A 27,086-nucleotide genomic window follows, 5' to 3' on the forward strand; every position below is an offset into this window, starting at 1 on the left:
GATGCAAGAGGGAGGAGATATGGGGATATATGTATATGTATAGCTGATTGACTTTGTTAGAAAGCAGAAACTAACACACCATTGTAAAACAATTACACTCCAATAAAGACGTTAAAAAAAAAAATAAAAAGTTTGAATAGCCTAAGGAAAAAAATGGTGACAGCAGTGCCTTAAACCAAGCACAGGGACCTTCTAAGTGTGGGGCATTGTGCACCTGCCCATGAAGCCAGCTCTGGGCCCACAAAGTCTGCACTATTACTAGATGGCAGTAATGGAAAATCTGTGCTGCTCTCCAATGTTTTCATGTTTTCAGCCCATGATCAAGCTTCACCGGTCCACAAACAAGAGCAGTGGGTGAGGTTGCCCACAAATCTAAACCATTTAGACGGATTCAACATAAAAGCTCTCCTTTTGCTTGGGAGTCTATCCTTTAGAAGTTTGGTGTTAAAATCCTCTTTCTGATGAAATGTTAGGAAGGGTAAATGGTAGACATTTATTTGTCTTATGTCCTTGATTGGCAAAATAAAAGTTTATTACTTATGTCAAGAATCTGATTAAAAAAGAATTACTGGTATAGTGGTCATCAGAGGTATATGATATTAAATGGGTAAGTTGAAGAAAACAGGGCGCTGAGTAAAACACAGAGCAAGATCTAAACCACACTATCTTACACACATAAATAAAAATACTGTTTCAAAGATTTATGTATAATAAAGATATATCTATATCTATATCTATCTATCTATAGATAGATATATATGTCAAATAAGGGGTTGGGGAGAGAGGACAGGATTGAAAATGAGGTTAAAGGGAAATCATAAAATAAGACAAGAGAAGGGCCTTTGTGACAAGTGATGTTCATAATATGCCTTAACCGAGAACCCAATTAACTGAACCTTCGTCACCTGAGGTATGCAAGACAAACCGTCCCCCTACTAACGCTTGAAATTCCGGTTGGAGAAGCACAGCAACCTGTGATGGACAGCACCCCTCCCACCCCCGCTGCCCCACCTCATATCACCACAAACCCACTATTCCAATCGCACTTTACAATTTGCAAAGCAATCTCTCATTTATTAGCTCTTTGGATCCTTCCAACACCCTAGTGTTGTTGAAATTATTATCCTCATTGACAGACAAGAAACTCAGAAAGATTAAAGTAATTAACCATTCAACAACAAAAACAAAAAAAACATGGTAGAATCTAGACTCAGAGTCAGGTCCTCTGGCTTGTGTTATCATTCTTTTTTCAGTCAACCCCCAAAGGGGACACCTTCCCAATGGGATGAGGTTCATCACATGTTAGGGGTGACAACAAAATTAAGAAATGTTTGCTTTTCTAAAAAACAATTGCTGGCATCTTGGAATGCACTTACAAATGCAGAAGGTGTTCTTTCCTCTGGTCTCTACCTCTTCCTTATTGTTTCTCTTATCCTCATCACAGAATTATGGAGCCAAAAGTGACCCTCAGAGACAATTCTCATTTTGCTCCAGTGAAAGGACAAAAGTCAAATAATTATAGAGCGGAAATGATTCATGCTTTAAATGATCTAATTCTGCTTCTCTCAGAGTCCTTAGTGTACCCGTCACGTCTACAGCCTTGCAGACGGGCTGGCTTTGCTCACGGCTTCCTTGAATCTCTCCTGGTGCATTCTCATCCTCTTCCCGTCCACTGAAAAACAGCTGCTCCTCTCCCATTGCAGACTTGAAGACTGTCATTAATTTCTCTGTTAGCTGCCTTTCTTTAGGCTAATTAAACCGAGATCCTTTTGCATGTTTTTCACAAAGACTATCTTAAGACGTCATCATTTGGGGTTTTCATTCCTCTTGCACTTCACACTCTCCTGTTCCCCACTTAGATGTTGCATGGCATCTCTGGAGGCCAATGGTGAGAATTTAGATCAATGGTTTTCAGTGTCCTCTCTGGATGGGCAGCGTCAGCACCATCGGCACCACCAGGAATTTGTTAGAAAAGCACATCATTAGGCCCCATACCTACCAAATCAGAAATTCTGGCGCTGGGGCCTTACAATCAGGTTTAACAAATTCTCCAGGCAATTCTGATCCATGGTAAAGTTGGAGAGTTAGCTTTCAGCACTCTCTTTCCCCTCCCTTTGTCGGCAAAATGCTTTTTAGCCCCCTTCATGTTGGGCGTGGCAACGTGACTTGCACTGGCCAGTGGAATGTGAGTCAGTGTGAGACAAGCCTTAAATGTGCTGGCGGGACTTGGGTTGGCTCTTGCCTACCAGTGATTTGTCGTAAGACGAACGCACCCTGGGTCCAAGAGAGTGTGGAGTTACCTGGAACAGAACACTTCAGTTTGTTTCAAAGAGAAGTGGAAGCAGAGATAATTCTTTAGAAGTCTGTCTCTCTTACAGTCTAGACTCGGCCATGGACAGGATATGATACATTAGGAAGTACCGACGTGTCCAGTGAACCAACAGTCTATCGCACATGCTGCTAAAAGCAAACAAACAATAAATAAATGGAGAGAAATGATTAAATGAAGTACAGTATACATTTTAGGCCAACTTTTTTTAAACAATCTTTTGGATTCTTTAGGGGTAAAATAAAATCTCAATCACAGCAGATTAACTAAATACAGCAGATGAAGTAAATAATTTTTTCACCTTGTATGATGTCTGGAGAGAGATGGATGCTGTCATGGGTTCAGTGTGTGGATGATATCAGATCAGCTCGTGTGTGGAGAAGGGGCTGGCACTGAGTTTGTCCCTTTCTAGGTATTTCAAATAGAGGGTGTTTAATAAAGGAAATGACGATGTAAGGGTCAGAAGTGCAGAAAAGCAAATGGGGGGCATGACACGCTCCAGGTATTAGCAGCATCATGAAGGGCTAGAGAGATAAGAAGGGACAATTCTGAGGTGTATTCGGAGATCCCCAGCAGATCTGAGCTCAGACACCTCTGGCATTCTCCTGCTCACAAGTGCATCCTCTATTAACTTTTCTCACTTTCCCACAATCCTACCACTTCTTCGTAGATTACTACTAAGATAACCACTTGCGTCCACATCCTTATCTATAGGTGCTAAAGATCACCCATCATGGTTTCAGAGAACAGTTTTATTACACAAATGGGTTTTGCTTCCACAATGTGTGATTTTTAACAAAATGGTTTGAGGGGTCTTCGTGGGTCCTCCCAGAAGCAAAGCTGAGATAAAGATATGGCTTACAAAACTTGACCAGGAAAATGTAAAGTAATTAAACAATTAAAAAAAAAAGTTGTGTTAGATTACATACAACATAAAATTTTCTAACAACTATTTTGACGTGTACAGTTCACAGTGTTAAGTACATTCACACTGTTGTGCAGACATCACCACCACCCATCTCCAGAACATTTCATCTTGCGAAACTGAAACTCTGTACCCATGAAATAATAACTCCCTATTTCCCACTATACTAGCCCCTGGCAACCACTAGTCTACTTTTGGTCTCTATGCGTTTGACTACTTTAGGAATTTCATGCATGTGGAATCATACACAGTTTGTCTTTTTGTGTCTGGCTTATTTCACTCAGCATAATGTCCTTAAGGTTCATCCATGTTGTGGCAGGTGCCAGAATTTCCTTCCTTTTTAAGGCTGCATAATATTCCATTGTGTGTACATACCACATTTAGTTTATTTATTCATCAATGGACACTTTCATTTTTTAGCTATTGGGAAGAATACTGTTATGAACAAGGTGTACAAGGAATTGAATGGTTCTTACAGCAGCCTTCTTTGAGAAGTGGGTAAAGAAGATAAATTTATGTAGAAAATAGTTGAGTGCAGTCATGCTAAATTTGAATTGATTGTGTCTAGTTAGTTTATAGAGACATGAATAGAGACAACAAATTGAATGCCTTGAGAGAGGTTAAACATGAGAACAGAAATCTGAAAAGTATGAACAAAGAGGAAATTCATAAAATATTTAAGTGATTTTCATTAGGATGGGAGTGGGTTGGGATATAACTGCTGAGGTAAGGGGGGTGTATTGGATTTTCTAGACTCATCCCAAGACAAATAACAGAAGTCTAAGCTCAACAAAATCTTTCTGGTGGGTCACAATATAGAGAAGTCAGATGGAGAAAGCACACGGACTGAAGTAAAAATTGAGAACCAATGTTTCGGGAAGATAATCTATAAAAGAGCAGACTTGGTAGAAGACAGAGCACCATTCAGAAACAGGACAGAATGCAGTTGCTAGTGGAGATTGTGAAATATTGGAACAAAAACAGAGCTCTTTGAAAATTGAAGTTAGAGGAAATCTTTAGTAGGAGAGACAGAGAAATCATTCAGAAAATATTTATTTACTTCTTTTACATTTATTTACTTCTTTTAGAAACAATGCTTGGACATTCCTTGTGGCAGATTCTACTTTCTAAAGATGGACACAGCATTACCTCTGGAAACCAATGCTCTTCTAGAACATTCCCAGTAGGGAGTAGAATCTAATTCTCTTCTCCTAGAATCTGGATAAACTCGGGACTCACTTGTAACTAAGAGAATTCAGTGGCAATGATGTTGTGTGACTCCCACTCCTGGGTCCAAAAAGTCTTCATAACGTCTGCCTTGCAGCAGGAATACTCGGTCTTGGAGCCCTTAGTTGTGACGAAAGTAGCCTTCTATCCTGAGACAGCCACGCTGTAAGGAAGCACAACTAACCAGATGGAGAGAGACCAAACTGAGAGGCTCTGAGCCTATGGAAGAGAAAAAGATGCTCAGAAAGTCCCCAGTTGCTATGTCTCCTGCAACTGCATGGGAGACCCTGAGGCAGAACCGTTGAGACTGTGGGTCAGGAACTAGCCCCTCCCTGGTTCCTGACCCACAGACCCCATGAGAGATAATGAGAATGGTTCTTGCTTTACGCAACTACATTTTGGAGTGGTTAGTTACACAGCCTTAGATGCCAGAGCACTACTTGTGGGCCAGGTGCCATTTTGTGTGCTGAGGGCCAGTGGTTTGAAAATAGAACTGCCTTTGGTTTCATGAGGTGTACACGCCAGGTAGAAACAGAGAAAATGAGGGTGATTAGACTCAACAGCCATCAAAGAGGTAGGATGGAATGACAAAGAAGAATGGCAGAGAAAAACACCAATGACCCCGGCTGGCTAGGACGTTTCTGGCATTGTGGGGTGAAGGAGATGAAAGTACCTTATATGCAAGAGAAGCGCTGTTCCTTCCCCACTTCCTTGCTGCTGGTAGGATGGGAAGTGAGGTGCAGAAAAACCAGGGGGGAGGAAGGAAGAGGGAAAGATAGAAACTTAATGCCTCTCTGGGGCAAGTGTAACCTGAGCGATGCAAGGTGTGGTAAACCAGTTCCTAGAGATGAGCAAAATGCTGTTACAATAATCTCCCTTTTGGGGGCACTCAGGGGTCACGCTTCCTTAAAGGTACTCATTGTTAAGCCGTGGGCAGAACCATGCCTAGCTGTGGGTGCTTTGTGGCCGGAACAAAGGACAAAAAAGGTATACACTCCCCGCTACGCCCCACATATAATTTGTAGCATTTTAATCTTTCTACTTGTCTCCGCTTATGAATTTCTTATAGAATTATTTAATGATGTGAGTTCAATGGGCAATTTGAAAATCTACTTAATTTACCGTTTCTTTCCTCAGTGATGCAGTGAGGCACTGCACGCCATACTGCAGAGGCAGCAGGCTGAATGTGGCCGAGAGAAAAATCATCTGACGCGAGACAATTAATACTTAAGCAGCCTTGGATGCTCAATCCCGGGATCCCCATAACCATGACAGGATGGTGGGGAGCTTCGCAGATCAAAGAAAGAGTGGATCACGTTAAAGAAACAGCATCAAACACATCTCACGCCCAGTCTCGGAACGCCCCCCGTGTGTCTAGACGTCCTGTGATGTGAAGGGAATGAGTTTTACAGGGCAAATGCAATACCAGCAAAGGAGCAGAGGATGTAATCTTAAATTGAGTCAGTAATCTGGAAAAGGAGACATGGAGAATATGCCCAGTAGCAATGCGGGAACGTGTTCCTGTAATAAGCTCGGGAATCACCTGTACAGATCTCTGACATTAGTGAATATATATTAGTAATTTAGGATGACTAAGAATATTCACGATTCTTCCGAATGGACCAAGAACATTGACTGGAGGCAAAGGACAGAGTTTGGGGGGAGGAGAGGCTGCACAAACAGGTGTTAAGAGTCCTCATGTCGCAGATGTATCTGAACCACTCCCATTGGCTTGTCTCTCAAGACTTGTCCTCATCAAAGCTGATGGATACCAAGGTGGATCTCACCCACAGGTGAGGTATTCCACTCCCCCCCACGGGTCAAGTTAGAGCAGCTCATCACGTCTTAGGGCAAATCGATGTCAGAGCACTTGTTCTTTGCATGGGGCAAACGGGTAGGTCTCAGTTTCAAATCCAGGATGTAATGACTGAAGGGCATGACCTCGCCTGGGAAGGTCTTCGACGGCCTCTGCAGGTCACAGCTCAGTTCTTAACAGAGAAATGTCCGCACAGCTCAGCTGATGGTACTGCTGACGGGAGGTAAAGGTAGCCACCACCAGGCTCCCCTTCCCTACCTTGATGTACATGGAGACTGTGCGAACGTGTCTGGTCATATGGAGGGAAAGCTGCAGACATCAAAACCGTCAACGAGTGCTTTCACAAGCATCACATTCAAACTGGAGAGAGAGACTCAAATTAGTAAGCAAGGCTGCCTCTGTTTCCTAATGCTCATTCAGACAGAGGTTCAATGGCTGGAAATTATTGAAATGAGGCAGATGTCAAGGGGATCCTGCAAATGCAGCTCCTTCCCGGCAGCAGTAATTGTGTGCCTACGGTTTCAGGATCCGTGTGAAATCTCCACACTGTGAAGAGTCCTAAAGTACCTGCTGCTGCCACTTTGCATTTTGTTGCCAAGTTGAATGAACACACAGACGGAGTTTAAAGCTCTGGGATGTGCTTGGAGCTGAATCCGAGCACCATGTTTCCAATCGTGAGATGGCGTAAAGCCCCCGTGCGCCATCTCCCATCCCGAACCCCAAACCGTGCACATCATTTCAGGCGACTTCCTCCCTCCTGTCACTGTTTTCCCTCCGTTCCTCCAACTGAGACTGGTCGGTCTGCATTTTCCTTGCTCGGGAAGAGACACAGTCTTGAAATATTAGGTTTCCTCTTGGTTTCTCGGCTGAGCACAGCCGGTCTCCGTTTTTCAAACCAACAGATGTAAAGCATCTAAGAGGTGAGAACATATTCACATTTACGGGGTGGGATGGGGGGAGTTTGCTGTTATGGTTGTTTCTGAAAAGGTGGCCCAAGCCCAGGAATTCCGGGTCTGAAGGAGACAGGAAGAGGGGAGGGGGCTTAAATACAGGTCTTTTTCGGAATCTGTGACCACGTGATGCCCGGCGACATCCCACTGTTGTGAGGACCGCAAAGATGCCAGGAAGGCGGCTCAGCCATTCTCCCCGCTTCAGGAGGGGGCGGGGGCCCATCCAGGTGGCAAACCGAGCTAGACAATGAAACGAGGGTTTTCTTCCCGTGGAAACAGGTCTTTATATTTAGGCTGGATAGGTGAGCAGGTACAACTAAAAGTTGACAAGGAGCTCTTTGTGCTCGAAAATGCCCCGATGGAATCTGGACACTTAGCTGTCTCAGCGTGGCCCCCTGAGCAAGGGCTTGCATCGCAAACAGGAGGGGGACAGGTCCTACCCTGCACTCATCTGCTCCCACGACCCAGCGCCCCGAGAGCCAGCAGCTGGGTGGGGAGAATGCCAGCACCTTGCAAACTCCACCCACATGGCTTTTTTTTTGGGCGGGGCCAGTGTACATATTGCTTTATGTGAAATATTGAATCTAAGTTAAATATTAAAGCTATCTAAGAGAAAAAGCATTTGCCCAATTCAGCATCTGACCTCACCTCACTTTAGAGCAAGGTGGTAAAAGACAGCAGAATGGCTTTCTTAAAACTTACTTACATTGACCTTCATACCTTCATTCCACAGAGAATAGTATGCAGGATCTGTGGGGTGTTTTCCCGTTCTCATCAAACAACACCATCAAACAAACAAACAAAAAAAAAGGAAGAAAAATAAACTGTCATATGTTACCTTATATACACTACAAGAGTTCAGGTATTTTTAAATGTAAAACTTTTAAGTGTAATATAAAAAAATAGTAGTTGAAAGACATAAATATGTTTTTGACTCCACAAAAGAAGCACCTCATAATTTTCACCATCCTTTCTTGAAGAAGAACTTCATCACTCATGAATGACTCGTTTCTCCCCACGGTTAAACATTCACTGTCTATCTGTCTGGTTCATATTTTTTCCACTGAGTTTCAGCACTCAGAAATAACGAACCTATTTGAAACTCAATGCACAAGGAATTTTGTTATAAATTGCAGTAAACTGGCAAAACTCAGAACATGTTAACTTCTGCAAACCAGTGTGGGAAGCTGGGTTGGTTAGTTCACGGAGATGACTGTGACTGCTTCATAGATAACCTACTAGAATCACGTCACTTTAAAAAATTATATCCATTTAACTTCAGTTAGAGAAATATACTTAGAACTTTTTAATCCTGTAATCTGTTAAGATTTAGGTATGTGAAGTTTTTTTTTAAAATCACTACTAAGCTAAAATATATGTTCAAAATTGTATTCAATTGCAAACAACCCCTAAACAATAGTTAGAAGGGCAATACACCATTTCTAGAAGCTTGCCTAGACATGATCTAAGAGAGCCCAAATTGTGAACTTTGCCAATAACTTACACACCGTTTATCATGACTGCAAATTCATGAACTTTGTTAATTCTTCTTTAGTTTTTCTCTATACGTTTCACATACATAAAAACAAAAATAGGTATAAAGATACTCCAAAAAGCTTGGTCTGGGAACAGATTGGAATTTGGTTTTTAGTCATCAGAGATGTGATAAACAACACTGGGCCTTAATGTAGAAAACAGATTGAGTTTTTTTAATGGGACATCAAACAAGACTTTATTAGCATCTATCAGGTTCAACCCAAAGCTCAAGAAATCGCATTAATGAGCATCATATATCAGCGTGTCTGTTATTAGATAATAGTATCCCTGAAAACTAGCAAGCCATAGAGTACTTTATACTTTTTTACCTTTATCTTCAGAATTAGCTGACATTCTATCCTCTTACACTGGCCTTACTATTAGTAATAGGGAACCAATTTATAAACCCATTAGTGACACTTTTTCCAGAAGATAAAAACAGTCAAAATTATCTGGCAGCAATTAATCTTAATGGCTGTATGCAGTAAACAGCAATGGGCTAATTCCAGCTCTGTCAGCCCCATCAAACAATCCCGCATTAGGCAGCCTTTCAGTGATCCATTAAGCATATTCAGAACAACAACAAATTCAATGCTGAAGGCATATGCACTAAACATTACAACAGTGATCTTCTGAAGCCATCATTATCTCTTAAATAGTACTTCCCCCATGTATTATCATTATGCTGTACATTAGAAATACTTTGATTAAACTCCCTTAATTCATAACAGACAGCTGCAGACCATTTATGCAGTTAATCTCAACACAACAGCTACTGAGGAAATATAACAAACGAAGGCTGTAAACTGGAAGTCATTACTATGAAAGATACTGGTTTCCTAGCCCTCTTAGAGCAGAGTGCATCATGAGTATAGGCTTTCGGTCTCCAAGGATGGGGGTGAAGCCATTAATGACCTTCCACTCTCCCTGGAACATCTGTCCTGAGGGTTGTTGTCTTGTAGTCTGGGCGTGTGACCAGTTTAGACAGGGCTGTTTCCTGGGCACTGACTACCCCAAGGGTTTGACCGAGGAGAACCAACGCTTTGGTATCAGCAAAGTCAAGGCTTGGGTTATGTGAATAATCTCATTGATTTCACTGAATTGTTACCGAAAAGCACTGGCAAACCGTTCTGCTTGTGTGGCATCCTTAGCAACAGCTTCCAATTTCCTTTCCAACACGCAGTGTCTGTTCAAGTTTAATTCATAGTACTTGAGTTCACATACTTTCAAAAAAGGAGCCCTACCCAATTTCCCCGGAAGCTTTCTTTCCCACGTGTGTGGTATCTTTATTGAACAATTTAGAAACACCTCCGTGCAAAAAATTCCCACCTCCAACAATTTAAGTAGCCACACCGCAAGTTCATGTTCTGCTGAGTGAAGTATGCACTGGCTTAAGTTGATGTACAAGAAAGCTGTGTAAACTCCCCTATAATACACCTTCACAAACTCTCTCCTTTTCGCAGGTAGAGAAACCATAAACATGCACATGAATGGGCTCTATGTGCCTGGCAATTTTTCCCCTCACATAGGGTTTATTTCAAAGTTCAAAACCACAGACATCGTGTCTACCTTTTGATGAAATGGCCAACTAATTAAAACATAAATTTCGCGTCCCCTTGCCAACTCTGACAGTACGTTCAGTTTTCAGGCTTAGCATCAATGAATTAAATATTGATTCCCAACGTAAAGCACCCTCATTGTGGAGCGATAAGGGTTCAGCTTCACAGGCAAAGACCAATCCCAGTGGCGGTTTACTCTGAATGTCTCAGGGGATTTCGACCTTGCGGTTAAGTTGGCCCATCCCCCCAAGACGTCCGTGAACTCAAGACTGTTCATGCTTGCTGCCCGTTTGCAGAGACTAGACAGGCTGGGTGGAGGTGACTCGACACTCTGGCCCCTCGGTGACCTCTGGTGCCGTAGAGACCCCTTCTTCCCCTCTCCCACGTTCCCACCCACCCCCTCCTAGAACACCATGCTTCTTAAAAAAGGGCAACCCTGGGCTTCCCTGGTGGCGCAGTGGTTGGGAGTCTGCTTTCTGATGCAAGGGACACGGGTTTGTGTCCCGGTCCGGGAGGATCCCATATGCCGCGGAGCGGCTGGGCCCGTGAGCCATAGCTGCTGAGCCTGCGTGTCCGGAGCCTGTGCTCCTCAATTGAAGAGGCCACAACAGTGAGAGGCCCGTGTACCGCAAAAAAAAAAAAAAAAAAAAAAAAAAAAAGGCAACTCTGCAGAACTTTCCTTATTTTTTTCTCCTTTCCCTTAAATTTGTTTGAAAGCAGTGAATATAGTGACTGCTTGCTCTATCCCTTATTTCTCAGACTTGCTTTTGTGACAAAGCTGTGATGAAGCAGCCCTGGGCACCTGGATATCCTGAGGTCAATTTCAGGCCTGAAGTGCAGTTTGGACCAGTCAGGACTTTCATCCATTTTGACAAGTCTTCCCATCCTGAGACCTCACTCCCTGCCACTTCAAGTTCCTGAGGCACAGATCAGTTTGAGAGAATAATGTCCCTCCTTAGAAATTCACAACACCTGTCAGCATAGGAAAGCCTCCAAGTTCTAGAAAAAAAGAAGGCTGGTTTGACTGTGATTAACTCAGCACGCCAATCCTACCCAACGGATTTCTCCTTCAACGGAATAACCGTTAACATCTCATAGGGCATCAATCTTTTATAGTCTATTTCGGGGACATGTTTTTCTAAATTCCTGCTTGTAATATTATTGCCTCAAGATTAATCTGTGATAGGGAAGAGCAAGGCTGTGATTTGATTAATTATGTTTTCTTCTGATTTTTGTTCGTAAGATTTGGTTTAACTTAAAGCTATTCCACCGTTGACAAGTACCAGCAGCGAATGAAAATGTGTTTGGAATTCACAAGTTTTTGGACTTCCATCGAGGTTGCTGTGCATTCCCGGAATCTAAAAGCATCAAACAGTGTTTACAGGGAATTTTTTGTTTTCTGATTGAGGGTAAGCTTTTCTTCAACTAATGAATAGATCTTCGCAACTGATGTTACACATATGGATAATTCACGAACGTGCTGATTTTCCCTGTGCTGTGGAACATTCTCTTGGCTACAACACAATTATATCATGCATCCAGAGTTCTATCTAGACATATTTGCATACATCAATATCTGCGTCTATTCAGGAAACTTCAAATTATGTGCAGGTAACTTCTACATTCCAATGTGAAGTGTGTTGCTTGGGAACTCAGTATACACTTTCCAAAAGAAATGTATTACACGTGGTGTTTATGTTCACGATCTAACCTATAAAAAAGTCTGTTTAATCCCCTGCACCTGCATGGCTGAGAGCTACATAACCGCAATGAGCCAAATATCAGGACGGTTGCTCTGCTGGTAAATTAAACCAAGTAGAAAAGTCATAAGGTGATGAAATTCACTAAGAAATCCTTTTAAAGGTTTGATCGAAAATGCTAAAGCTTGAGGAAATATCGGTTTAATTTTAAAAGATGAGGTTGTAGACGGAGATTTGTGTGCGTGTGTAGCTTCTGTTGCAAATTTCTAATTGCAACATTTCTACTTTTTCTTCTAAACATCCTCTCCTACTCCAGCCCTCCGTTATATAGACATCACAGTAAGTCTCTCTCGAGGAAAAAGGAGTAAGACCCCTGTAAGGAATATAAGTGAAACAAAGAGTTAGAACAGAAAAAAAAAAAAGTTTCCTATGAAATCTAGGTAAGAATTGGCAGTGATAAGGAAAGGAGAAAGTAGCTTTCACACACACACATGCGCACACACACACACACACGCACGCACACGCACGCGCGCACACACACACACGCGCACACGCACACGCGCGCACACGCACACGCGCACACGCACACACGCGCGCACACACACACACACACGCGCGCACACACACACGCACACACGCGCACACACACACGCACGCACACACACGCACACGCACACACACGCGCGCACACACACGCACACACACACACACGCGCGCGCACACACACACAAGAAATCTTTGTTCCTTTGATGGATTTAGGTGAAAGATGAGGAGTGAAATACAGCACACGTCAGGGAACAGCGTGTGTGCAGTGATTCTTCTGAAGGCGGCCGTTTGGAGCGGGGCTCAAGGAGGGAGAATAGTCTTGCACAGGCTCCCGGTGTCCAGTGTGTCTTGGATTTTGCCCCAAACACCTGTATAGCCACCAACCCCCAACTTTTGCAAAGATTCCTGCTGTAGAATTTAGTTCCTGTGACTAAGGTCCAGCTCCCCTTCCTGGGTTTGCTGTCGGGTTCTCCACTGAGCTGGTGCCCAGGCACCTTAACCCTTATTAGTCCTTTTCCCCAGAAAGCTGGCCCCTGCCCACTGTACTCCACCCACCGCCTTGACCTCGATGTGGACCCTTCTCCAGTCCCCACCCCGTTGCCTCCTCCTTTCCCCCATGAGCCCAGCTGCTTCCTTCTGTTCCGGGTCCTTCAAGAGCTTCTCATCACCTGGGCTCAGGTCAGCCTTCCCTGCCGTCCACTGGTCTACTCTCCTGCCTCCACACTTTACACTGTTCTCGGAGTAGCCTTAATAAATGTCAGCTCTGGCTGAACCCTCCGACGAGCATCACCCAGCCTCTGCCTTATGTGTCCGCTCCTGGGCGCCAGCTCTGCTGACCTCCTGGCTGTTCCTCAAATGCACAATGTCTATTCTCAACTCCTGGCCCCCTCCCCCTCACTTCTGCCCTATTAACTGCCTCCTACTCATCAATACTGAGTTCATTTATCATGTGTTTGGAACGTCTCAGTCTCCGGCTAAGATGCACCTACTCACTGAATTATAATTCACGGAACTGTAATTACTTTCTTTTCTCACTTTGACCCACGTGAAAACAAGAACATTTCATTTTGCATCAGGAGCCTGGAGACTATTTCTTGGAACACAGTAGGCACTTAAAAAAATATTCGTCGGATGAAGGGACCAGAGAACATACAGAAATACCGAGTACAGCGATTACTCCTCTTTCGGGCACACTGCAGAGCTGCAGAATTCTTAGATGGGTAACAGTGAGTTATTAGTAGATATGAACTACATTCTATAGAGAAAAAGGTATTCACAGTGTTCACATCAAAAGATTAACAAGTGCCGATCTGCCTGTGGTAGGATTACAAGTGGTTTCATTCAACTTTTACAGGCATGAGTGTCTCGCTTAAATTGTTTTTGAAAAGCATGGGCTATTTTCATTGTGAGAAAAACTGAGAGATAATGAAAAAAGTAAAGTGTCTCCTTAGCATGGTTCATGACTTTGCAAAGAGACAGGACACACAGGGCCCACTGCTGCCTCCTGTGTGGCCCCTGGGCCTCTGGTCTATTCGGCTCTTCTTGCCCCTCTGTTTCCCTCATTCTCTTGCTTTCCCCCGTGGCGTCTGTGATGGGCGATTTGGCCTTGACCTGGTGAGATTTGGCTCGTGTTGGAATGCGGGTGGGATGCTTCTAATATCAGTGTGATTGTCCAGGTTAGTCACCTCTACTGAGATGGACCACTGTGTATTGTTGACCAGCTGATCCCCGTGTTGACATGTCCCAAAGTTGCGATGGAAGGGGTGCTGAGCCTTGCTAGAGGACTCACTTCTCCCGGCATTCCTGGAGACGTGGGTTTGCTCGAAGGGAGAGTTGTGGACCGTCGTTTACTTGCCTCAAGACACGCGGAACCAATTTTTCATAAGGAGACAGAGTGGCTGGTTTACCAAACGAAAATAAAGGAACTCAGCCAAAGGGCCACCCAAGGTCCCGCCAGAAGCTGTGTGTGTCCCGGGCATCCCTCTGGACCATTAAGGCAGCACCTCTGCCCACGGCGGGGCTGAGTGCAGAGCCCACCCCATACGTGCTGTTCACGGGCTAGTCTTTCTGAGTTCCACTGAATGGGCCTTTCATTCCTATGAAAGTGGGTGAATTCTCTTAAATAGCAATGCAATATTTCATGTTTTTTCCTAATACCACATCTACACGCATATTGGGGAAAATTGGTGTGCTAGTCTAATAGTATTAAAGATGATCAAGAAAAAACATAATGATACTTGAAACAGGCCAACCTTCTCTATTCATGACAGCGTCAGGTGACCGGAGGCTTTGTTTAATGTCGAGGTGTGTTGGTATGCTAAATTAATTCAGTTCAACAAACATTTAGTGGGCGTCTCACCCATTCACGGCACCATGCTCCCATGGTAGGGGCTTTGGGGGGATAAACGATACAGGGATTTACAATATGGTGCCTGTAAAAGAACTGAGATATAAATTCTCTCCTCCTTGATCATAGAATAAACATTTTTAGTTACATTTATTGGATGATTTTCTTTTAACTAAGACCTACTCTGAGACCTCCTTGAAAATGTCGGTAACTTACAAACTCCGTTATCCATAACTTTTCAGCATGATTCTATTTGCTCACTGATCCCTTCATTTACAACCTCTCAACAAATGTTTGTTTAATGCTCCTCTAGGCCAGGAACTGTTCTAGGAACTTAGAGATATAGCAGTGACCAAAACTTTACAGACACTAACACACACACACACTCCTTACCGAGAATGATTCCTGGCTGAAGAGAGACAGAGAGCATCTGGCAAGGGTGAGAAGCTCTTCTGAGATGGGGTGTCCGGAAGACTCCCTGAAAAACTGGCATTTGAATGGAGACTTAACAAGCCTGGGGGGTGAGCATACAGGACAGGTGTCCCCGCAAGTACAGAGGCCTGAAGCACAATGAGGTAAGAGTGTCTGCCCAACAGTGAAAAGGGCAAAGCTGCTGAGGAGAGCACGCTGGGTAGGAGGTGACGGCTGAACCGTGATCAGAACTGAGGGGCTTGTCAGCTGGGACGAGGCCGATGGGCCACATCCCAAGTGGAGGGCGTTGAGCTTAGAAGAGTCCTAATTTGACCTTCCCGAAAACTGTGATCACTCTACTGTACACCTGTAACTTGTATAATATTGTATATCGACTATAATTAAATAAAAGGAAGATCCCTCTGACTACTCCATGGAGAAGAGCTTGCAGAGTAAGTTAACGAAAACAAATAAATAGCTACGCCATTACTTTAGTCCTTGGTCCAAACGAATTTGCACGGACATACTACTCTTTCCTGCTTTCCACTACACTGCTAACAACGTGTCAACGCCATTGGTATTATCCAAGAGCAATTTCTACCTAGAAGATTGGGCTCCATGTCTAGAACTTCCCAGCAATGAGGTCCTTGTCTGGAAAGGATCCAAATAGAAACCGGGTGACCTGCTGTCTGGAGCCTTGTAGGGGTGGTTCTTACCCTGAAAGGACACGAACCCGGGTGCCTCTAAGCTCCTGTCCTGCTCTGAGACTTGCTATTACTCGGGATTCATTTGCTCAGCACTTAGTAGTATCCACAGCACAGGAGTCTAGGTTTCAGAGAAGATGGGGAGGGGACAGTGGACGTCCGCAGTGCTTCCCACTCTTGCATTCCCGGAGTGGGTGCGGTGGGAGCAGACTGCTCTCATCTCTCAGCCTCTCCTGAACGCCTCCTCGACTTGAGAGAGCTCTTTGCACAAGGTCATGCTGGGTTACCCCGTGTCAGTGACCAGTCGATGTGGGGTTTTAAAGGCCTGACCCCTTTGCTCCATTCTGAAACAAATATGAAGGGCCATTCTAGCCCCGGAGTCCCCCGAGGTTGCTGGGACATTGTCGACACCGCAGCCTGGCATCTCCCTCTGTCCAGTTCCGCTCTATTCCCTTCCTTCCTCCCACGCTGGGCATTGGTCCCTATACATGTCCCCACTAACCCTCTTGCAGCCTACGTTCCATCCCTGTGTCTGCTTCTTGGGAACCCAAATAGAGAACATCATCGTGTGAGAAAGCAAAGCGCCTCTGATGCAGCTCAGGGTTCCTGGGAGCCTTTTGAGGACGTGCATCTTCACGTAAGCCTCAGGGGGGCCTCGGAGCCAGCCAGGGTCTCTCAAGCTAGAAAGAACACAGGGGTCTCCACGCTCGCTCCAGGGATGGGCAGAGAGTGCAGTATTGGGTTCACAGGGCTGGCTCAGTTAGTTTGTATTAAAAGCCATAAGCACACATCACAAACCTTTACCCCAGTCACGTGTGAGCAAACACTGTGCTCCAGTTTGGAAGGTCCCGAGCATCGCCCTAAGGGCCAGTGTGCGCTGGAGCTGGAGACCTTCAGCTCCTGAAGGCAAAGGGGGGTTCTCCATAGTGCATCCATGAGATGGGCCAGGTGGGAAAGAGGTCAGGACTGTGGTTCCTCCTTGGTGGCGAAGGAGAAAGAAGGTTGTCACATGCTCTGCAAACTGCAGGGGACCCTGGGCCATCTCCCAACATTGAGTGAGATAACAGAGCAGCATTGTAAGAGAAATTCAGAAATCACCTAGACACGGAGAACTTTCCTTTCTCAAAGGTTTTCAGCCAGTACTATAGTTGATAGCTTCACCCTAAATAATTATATATCATCCGCTGACATTTTATTATTCCTTTTACGTCCCTTCCTGAAGTGCTTCAAGAATAAATTTTTTGGCAAGTATCTTTCATATGAATTGGCCCGTTGGCATCGAAAAGTTACACTATGAATTTAGCTACAATACAGAAACATTAAATATAATATATATAGGCATAGATGTCACTGGAACTAAGTCTGTATGTAACTGTATTTTGGTCTGAGGGTAGGAGGCAAATTTTGCGGACCTTAATTTGAATTCTTATATGCGCCATGAGAAAATGGAAGCATCCAAATACAAAGCATGTATTAAAAGGAATAACTAGCTGAGTCCATTCACAATAGGGTTTTAATCAACGTTTCTAACCTTCTTGCTGCCCATAGTCTGGGATGGGTCACTCTGACCAACCACCATTGCTTTTGCAGGATGGTCCAGAGCAGTTCAATGGTCCAAGCTCAGGAAGCCCATTCTGGGTTCAAATCCTGGCTCTACTCTCCAGCTGCATGGCATCGAGCAACTTACCTAGTCTTCATGGCTCAGTTTCCTCATCCATAAAATGGGGATAAAAACAACAATACCTACCTTATAGGGTTGTTTTGAGAAGTTGATATACATCAGATACTTGGAACAGTGCCTGACACCTAAAAGGCTCTAAATAATTGACTATTACTCAAGTGGAGTTCCCCTTTAAAAAAAAGTGTGCCCAAGGTATTTTGAGGCAGTTTGTGTGCTGTGTATCACACTTGACTTCTCCCACCTGAGAATGTTACAAAGTTAGGAAGCCTATTTTGGAATCAGATATGGTGACAAGGGAAGGCTGATACCCTCTACCACCACTGGAAGCGTCTCTGGCTTTTCTCCCATGTCCAGCTCTATAATTCATTCATCACAGCTTCGGAGAAATATTTTACTTTATGCATTTTATGTCTCTCATCTGTAAGATGGACACAAAATACTTAACTCTCTAGAGTTCAGGGCAAAATCCTTGCTGAATAATTAGACTCCTTAGAGTCCAGTAGGAGCTGCTCGTATAGCAAACCAAGCTCATACTTGGTTTTACAAGAATATCTGGGATGAGAGGTGGCTTCTGTTATCGTCCCTTGCATAGCTTCTTCTCCAGCGCCTGCTGCACGTGGCTGAGGCATCTGGATTTGAGCCTTGACTGTTCCCTCTCGTCCCTGGATCATCTCAGGCTGTAAACAAGTCTTGCTTTGGAGTCCATCAGACCGGGGTTCAATCCAGGCTCTGAGAAAGCAGAGAGTTAGGCAACCTCCTGGGGGATCTGATACCTATCTCATGGACAATTGTGAACAGGAAGGAAGCATCAAACAAGGCAGAGGACCCAGCAGTGATGTCTCTTCCTCTTCCTTCTTATGCTCAGGGATGGTGTTCTTATATCTGCAAAGCTCCATGATTGGCACATCACAGGTGCTTCATCCATGACGACAGAATTCGAATTTGTGGTACTTATTTCCAAAGTTCAGTCTAAGAACAATAACACAGTATGTTTCAACACGAGCTTGGATCATGGTTTCCCTGTGGCACACACGTCTCCGTATCAGTAATCTATACTTGTCCCTATGTCTTCATTCCTTGACTAAAACAAACAAACAGACAGAAAAGATAAGAGGTGAGAGATTTGCTCATTTCAATTTCCACCATATGTTTAACTTACAGTGAAGTTTCAGAGGAGTTTTTTGATTTTAGGTACCTTAGTTTTCCATTCTCTGAAATGGGTAACTTGCTAATCAAAGAGTTAGAACTTAGTGCCAAGTCTTTTCTCCGTATTTGAACTGTTGATTGCATTTTGTCCATTTCATTGGTATTAAATCTTTAAAAAACAAATGTATTAATTTTAACATTAGGAATTACATCATCATCTAAGGATTCAGCATGCATGTCTACACAGAGATACTATTAGGGGCTATAGTCATTATTATAGCATCTAAGACCAGTCAAGAAAATGTATAGCCATGCGCTAATTATCCTATTCATTTTTTTTTCTCTCTCTCAAGTTTACATCACTGTGAAAATTCTTCTTTTAGGGTTAGGTAGCATCTCATGTGACTCCTAACTCAGATATTGGGTATGTTTATTATGGTATCTCTACACAAAGTGGAGTGGATACAGATGCTGAGAATACCATATATTCTAAAGGAATAAAATCTAATACGCTGTAATAGTATTTCCTGCTTTACAAGACAGATACCTAAACGCGAAACCACACTTGATTCAGTTTCTTTAAAACATCCCTCTTTAATAACGAATTTTTCCTCTGCATTCCCACCCCCCTCACACTTATCGGACCCATCATGCTGGTTTTCGTGTAAACAGGGCCTTTACACTCTACCAAGAAGGAAACCTCTAGAAGGTTGTGCTCTGAACTGTAGTCTTCTCTCTCAACTCAAACACATTTCTTTCTTCCTTTATTTCCCCAGCTACAAAGCTGCAACAGTGTTTATATTCATATGAAGTATTTCAGCAATTCATAGCCAATTTATCAATGACCACGCAGCTGCAGGCCCTGCAGTCTAAAAAAATATACCAGTTCACTCGGTGTTTACACAGGCCTTGAAAGCCCTGAGTTGAGGCAGGGGGATGGAAGGCATGGGAGTCGTTAGAAAGGTACAGTGGAGATCCTGCCAGTGATGGTGGAGGGATGTTTGCATTATAGCCCAACACATCATTAAGGACACAATTGTTATTTAATGTGGTACAATCATCTTTCTACTCTTTGTGAAACCCACTTACGTAATTACCTTCTTAGCTCATTGGCTCCACAAGCCACCTGGTTAGAAAGCGTTATATCTAAGGAAATATTAAAAACGGGCTTATACAATTGCCCCCTTCAAGCTGACTTTTACTTATTAGCATATTCAAAACGAAGATCTTTTTTCTTACCCTGAGACTCTGGAAACTCCAAGATAAATAAATGCTCTGGGGCATTAGAAAGATATCAAGAGAATAAGAACACATTAGCCAAAGTGTATTCTACCGTCAGGCATCCTTAAAATACAGCTGATACCCACATAATGCCTGACTTCTTTGTATTTTCACGTTGACATCTGTTTTAACCAATCAATTTTTCATTAAAGCCAAAATGCTGTCTTAAGATTTGCCTTGGCTTTCTCCTTTTAAGACAAGCATGAAAGTATGAAGAAAATATTCCTTTACAAAACTCAATGCCAGCTTACCAAGCTGTGTGTATCTTAATAAGTGGCATCATTTTGAAGGCTCGCTTTGAATAGTCTAGATATTAAGACGGAAGATTTAAAGAGTCCACAGAACTTATTTTCAGAGCACATTTACATGTCTTTTAAACAGATTTCTTTTTTTATTATGACGTGTCCAAGATATTTAGCACCATTTAAGAGGAGCAGCGCTGAAGCACAGAACTGAAATTGCTTGATAACACACATCTGCATTTTAAACTTTAAGCTCTCTTTCAAAATACACTGTACCATCCATGTTTACTATAAATACAGCGAGGTAAGTCTGAAATACCTTTATCTTATTTGGTAGCTCTGTGTTGGATCCTCTTTGTTTGAACAGAAGTGTCAGCTGTATTTTACTTTATTATATAAAAAAGTTTCAGAATTTAATTAAGGGTCAAGTACCAGCAGTAGATAAATGCAACAGCTAAAGCATATTTCTGATCACTCTGAAGTCTGCAATCATGAAAATTATTATCATTGAGTAAAACTGGTCTCAATGATGGTGACTGGGAGATGGATTCTGTGTTACTCAGCTGTCATTTACATAATAATGGGTTCCCGTTTTCATCAGCACCTTTTGTTTGTACAGTGCTTACTGCTACAGTAAATTGTCAAAATGTCATTCCTCTCCAATCAGCCAGAAAATATCAACAGTAAACAAGGCACAGGAAGAAATTCTCTGATTAGAAGTGTGGCCGAGGAAGAGTCGGGCTGAAGTCTCCGTGATCGCTGGAAACATGTTATTCTGGTGTCCCCAAGAATACTGCCACACGGCTTAGGAAAATGACTTCTCTCTTCCGCCCCCTCCACCAGCCCTTTTAATGAAGAAATACCACTCTGCTATGGAGGTCACTCTGAAGCCTCAGGGCTATCACTGGGGATTAATAGATTTACATATGTATCTGTCCCTGTCACTCTGTTCCCTCTTCGTGGGAATCAGCCCCACCTTTCTCTGGCAGGGTATCTCCGATTAACCGGGGCTGGATTCTCCTGGTGTTCTCTCCCTGCTGATTCTCTGATTGTTGGCTAGCAGAGTTCCAGGGAATAAAGGGGTCTTGGACACACTGCCATCACATGGGGCTGCTACAGAGAGGCTCCCATCGGCCGACCAACGACGCTCTTCTGTTTCAGACTAAAGAGAGGCTGAGAGGCGGCTCCCCAAGGAGGTGCGTCGGGACTCAGGAGCTGGGGAAGCACCCCGAGTGGCGCCCCTCGACTTTCCACCCGTCCATCACTTGAACTTGGGGACCAGAGATGTGGAAGGTTAAGATGCCCGAGCCCAAAGCCAGTGTCAGCATTTAGGGCGTTGAGTCCCGAGGGCCCAGCTCCAAATTTTCTTTCTCCTTGGTCTGCATCCCACCCACTCTCCCACAGTATTTTAAAGTATGTAAGATACATGAAATAGATGCTTCTTTCTGTTCCTCAATGAAATCTGCCCAGGACCAGAAAAGGATGAGGATGAATTAATACAGTATATGCCTTATAACCATTATAGTTACAAAGTATATTAAAATTAAAGACTTCACATTGTGTTTGAAATAAAAATGAATATAGCAGCGTTCTGCCAAGAGTCCCAGAAACCACTCTTGTGTGGAATTGAAACATTTGGCTCATATAATACTTAATTTATTTTTATGAAATGACAAGTTATATAAATGTATGTTTAAAACAGAGGGGCACAACATTTTTTTTTTTTTTTGGTAAGTTTCTCTGTATTCTGGCTTATATAGCTACACATAGTTAGGACTTATATCTAAATAGAACAAAAAATAATAAACTTTCCCAAAGTGATTTTTTTTTAAGCTACGCGTTCTCCAAATATTTCAAAATGTGATCATGTAGTTAGGTTACCCAGGGAAAGGCTCAGAGTACCTTCTTTTGGAAAGGAATAGGAGGTTTTAAATCTATCGAAATGAAGTGTTGACATCAGGAAATATTTTGTAGAGCTTTCGGCTTTCTTCCCATGCACTTTATTTTGCTTGGCTACTTTTAATTCCCCCCACCCCACTTCTTCTGTTTGAAAATCTGACATTGTCCAAACCCTTTCGATTAAAAACCTCGGCTGAATGAAAGCACTGTGATGCTGTGCTGGTGCATCCGTAAACAGGGGGGCTCGTGACGCTGGGCAGCGTACGGAGAAATAGGGCTGATCTGCCGTAATTACCCTGACACCTCATGCAGTACAGGGAATTAACTCCTAGGACTTTGGGCCGAATGAAGAAGTTGATGTTTCATGTTGTGAATGCATCAGTGCCTGAACCCATTACCAGTTTTAACGGAGATGGGAATTTACTATACTTTTTTTTTTTGGCTGGGCATGTACAGCGATGTGCAGAAAATGAGCCAGGAATTCAGGAAGCTGAAGCAACAGCGGTTTGTATTTTTATTATGGCCTCTACCTTCTGATTCTGTTCCCTATCTATAAAACATAAATAAAAGACAAGACCCATGCGAACATTGTCTTGAAAAGAGGGAGCCTGCTGTCTTAGGGGAGAGGCTAGTGTGTCACCAAAGTAGGTGAAGGTATTCCAGGACAGACCTAGAGGGACGGAAGTGCTTGAAAACACAGAGCAGGAGGGGAAACACAGCTCAAAAGGCAACTAGTTAGCAGCTGGCACTCTGACCTTTAACTGCATCCATGGTAACTGGGCTAAAAGATGGAGTTCCATTTTATTATTCTCACACCCACAATGTTAGGCCCGTGAATCCCCATTGCAATTTAATGGCTGAAATCAGAAGGCAGATCTGTGTTCATTGGACCACTGCCGATACCCTCTTAGCTAATGAGCGCAATAAACATTTTCATGCCAGGAAGCCAGTGCAAGTGGAAATATTATGCCATACAGAAATATATACCCAAACACAAAGAAATGGTCAGGGAAGGCTGTCTTTTATGTGTGTTTGCATATTCTAACATTCAAAGCCAATCATCTTTTAAGGAAAGGATTAAAAAAAGCTGCTAGACTATTAAAAACTGTGGCATACCACAAAGCTTATTGTGAATGAGAAATCTCAAGTTATGAATTCTGGAGTTAATGAGTATTACTGCCTCTTCTATTATTTTCCTTAATGAATCTTATTATTTGTAAATGCACGCTTCCTTTTATGTGTCTCTAATACACTTGGTGCCTTTCCCCTGACTACACACTGTACCGCCAGCGGAGTGGAAAACAGTGCAAAAGCAACCCACACTTTTTCGGTACCAGTGAAGAGGTTTTTGTGATAACTCTGCCTTTGCAGCCGTTTAATCCAGAGTTCTTTAAGAATTAACGACAACTATGTCATTTTGCTCTCGTGGACTCTGCAACCTACAAGGATACATAGATCACACTGGTTTGTTTTGAAAAACAGAAAAAAAAAAGAAGAAGCTGACCACCGGCCGTTGAGCTATTGCACAGGCACTGCCTTTCTGAACGAGTGCTGGTAACACTTTCGATGAAAAGACACAGATGTAGGTTCAGAAGGAGATGAAAACTGAATCTGAACTCCTCAATCCAAGAAACAGCCAGTTGCAGAGGTTCAAGTGTAGGCAACATATTATGTGAATTTCATGTAATTTTTCTGTTGCCATCCTCCCCAAGATTCTCTTTACAGGACTTACTTTTACCACATTAAAGTTTAGCAGTTTAAATGTGCCGCTGCTATCTAAAGGCTGCCGAGAATTATCCTGGAAATGTATCTCATTTGATTCCAGAGGCACAGTCCACGTCCTAAAACTCCGTGAGTACCTGCAGAAAATGTAAGCTATGGAATGTTTTCCCTTGTCTTCCTTCAAAATTTTTCCTCAGTAGTTCGTAAAATACTCTTCAATTTTATTTTGGCTGAATGGTCTTCTGAGAGAAGATGAGGGCTTCATCACTTTCCTTATCAGGAACAATAAATGTTTCTCTTGTGGCACGACGCCAGGGATCCTTCCTAAGTAAAAGCTTGAACTCTTTTGCTAACAGAAACTACTTGTTCTAGAAACGACAAAGGTCAGGGAGAAAATAATTTTGGTGCTTCTTATGCTTTAAGACAATGTCACTTTTCTCATTATCAGAGAGTTTTAGGAGGGCTGGGGGGAAAAAAAAGCGAGACAAAGGATGTGAGAACTCAGAGCCCTGAATAATCACACCTGTTTACTTGACTTATGAAAGGGCAGGATGTGCCTCTATCCATTTAATAAAAGATGTTCTATCAATTTAGACAATTATACCAAAGATTAAGAATGTCATGAAGCCGATGAAATCTCCTAGGTAACATTAAAAAATAATATGCTTTTAGATCACATCATATATTAAATGACAACTGCCAATTCTTTTTAAAGGAGTCCTCAAAATTCTTTCCTGAATGACAATTTGAAGTTAAAATACTTTGTTCTTAACAGTTAACTTCATTGACATGACACTTCTACTTCTTGACTCAGGAGACTTGGCAAAGAAGAGCTTTTTGTTTATCCAAGTAAAAGCAGACTGCAAGATACAGTATTTTATGGCCTTTCTGCATCTTTGCTTAATTAAAGAACAACAAGAAATGTTTTGCTAGCATATTACTCGGTTAAAAATATCTAAATCTGACTTACATTTAAATATTTACCATCCTCTTAACTTTATTTTTTTGGCTTCTGTACAACTGTTTTTCTTATCATTAGCTTAGTAAAATTAAAAATTCAAGCTTTCAGGAAAAGAATCACCATGGGAAAGTTAAGAAGATGAGCCCGCCATGACCTTGGTCAGCCCCAGCTCTGGGGAGGGCAGCTTGCAGGACCAGAGGCGAGTGGGTTAACGCACCTCCTCTGCTGCCTGTCTCCCGTTTGCTCTGGTACACAGATTCTATCGACTGGGAGGTCTGTTCTTGAGGAGGGTTATACAGAGACCCGACAGCCATGAGCAACCTGGTAGACCCTCAACATGGGAGCTACGGAAACACTTAGAATCGTTTAATCACCTTTAGTGTATGTATTTGTATCGTCTTAGAACCTGGGTGGAAGGCATCACCAGTCCCCTTGGCCTCTACCAGCTGAAGCCCCACCCTCAGTAAAGTTCCATCTCTCCACATTGGCCCAAATGGTGAAGGGGGAGGACCTGAGCCCCACCGACCACCAGGCAGACTCGAGGCCTGGAACTTGTGCATTGGTGACAAGTTCTAGGGGACCAGGTGGAGAGCAGAGCTATTATCTGCCAGCAAGGATGCCGTCCTTTTCAAGGAGCTCTGCTGCCGCCGCTAACTCCAGCTTGGATGGTGCTTCCCTTGCCCAGATCTGCCCTCTACTCCTCCTCTACCTGCATCCTCACCTTCTGGCTCCCGGCCCAGTTTCATAATTTAACTCTCTGCCCGGCAAAGCACCGAGTGCTTCTGGCTTGTTTGTGACAAGCTGTAAATAGCCTATTGTCACTCTGCACTTTTCAGCTTCTGGGCCCTGGTATGCAGATCCTTTTGTTTCCGTAGTAGATGTGAAACTACCATTGTTATTATCAGCAGCATCTGCAGGACCAATACTCAGTAAGCTCTTACCCCGGGCGGGCGTGTCATAAGCACCATCTCATTTAATCCTTACAGCAATTCTATGGGGAAACCAATTTGGGGAGGTTAAGTAAATTATCAGAAATTATAGAGATAGTAAGTCATTTAGTCGAGCTGTAATTCTCAGAAATCCAACCTCTGATGACAGAAATCTAAGTTTTGGTTGTATTTTGTGGTGCAGATGCTGTGATCTAGGGATTCTTAACCAGTGCTTCTATCTGTGGAATTGGAGGATGAGGGATTTTTCTGTATCAGATTTTCTTATAAAGATCCTAGAATCCTCATCTACCTGATCGCTTAGAGAGAGCATGCACGTCATTGGACACTCACCCACCTAGATTGTCTGTGCCTCTTGGGTTTGTACTCTGAGCCTTTCACACTGACCGCAAAGCAGTGACAGTGGGGTTTCACTCCAGTGCCCTCCTTGGGCCATTCCCCAGTCCACGACATGCCCGTGAATGACTTCGTGCTGCAGTGTCCACGGGCCATATTACCTCCATGGCCTGGCTTGTGGTTGGGATTCAAAAGTGTATCCATTGGATCACTTGACAAATTTTAGTGGCCTCTTTTAGCAAAAATCATTTTGCAAGATGACTTTAACAGAAAGGGAACGTGGAAGAGAGATGATCACAAAGTTATCAGTTGAGGTAGGATGTTATTTACATGTAATATCACTGTTACTCTTTCCTCCAAGGGGAAAGTAAAAGACATGTAAGATAATCTATCAGAACATCGTTTGAGTTTTTAAGAAGAAAGACTTAAAAAGAAGGTTGTATGTGACATTGGGAAACATCCAACATGGTAATGCAGGGTCCTCACCAACATGGAATTTTGCATCCCACTTACAGCTTCTGTCTGAGTGGGAGAGCAGGGGCCATGTGATGATCTGAACAAACTGGGCAGGGAACCAGGCTTTTCCCAGAGCGGGAAACTTCTCTAGAGAGCATCAGTGAGAGGAACAGCTCTGAATCCAGAAGTGTCTTCTCCAATTTCTCACTGTATTCTGACTACAGGGGAGAAAAAGTCACATCACAAAAGACTTGTGGAAAGAAGGCAGACAAGCAGTAGAAAGCAATTTTCTAACGATATCAGTTCTCAGATTGTGGATGATAACAGAAACGAAAGCAACATGGTTCAAACGTGGCACCGTGATG

General features: G+C 43.2%; 1 long non-coding RNA gene across 4 annotated transcripts in view; it reads right to left on the reverse strand.

Annotated features, from left to right (window-relative positions):
* Nucleotides 1-1,072: 1,072 nt before the first annotated feature.
* LOC132598235 (uncharacterized) overlaps nucleotides 1,073-27,086 on the reverse strand; it is a 93,375-nt gene continuing 67,361 nt past the window's right edge. The window contains exons 2-5 of one of the 4 annotated variants that reach the window (XR_009566220.1): nucleotides 17,798-18,812; nucleotides 7,954-8,017; nucleotides 4,494-7,210; nucleotides 1,073-2,457 (exon numbers count right to left, since the gene is read on the reverse strand). This is a non-coding gene — a long non-coding RNA (uncharacterized lncRNA). Of the gene's footprint in view, nucleotides 7,211-7,953; nucleotides 8,018-17,797; nucleotides 18,813-18,926; nucleotides 19,047-27,086 lie in introns of all 4 variants that reach the window. The other 3 variants (XR_009566221.1, XR_009566219.1, XR_009566218.1) reach the window with 3 other exon arrangements.

Source organism: Globicephala melas, chromosome 12, assembly GCF_963455315.2.
Source record: "Globicephala melas chromosome 12, mGloMel1.2, whole genome shotgun sequence".
NCBI lineage: Eukaryota > Metazoa > Chordata > Mammalia > Artiodactyla > Delphinidae > Globicephala > Globicephala melas.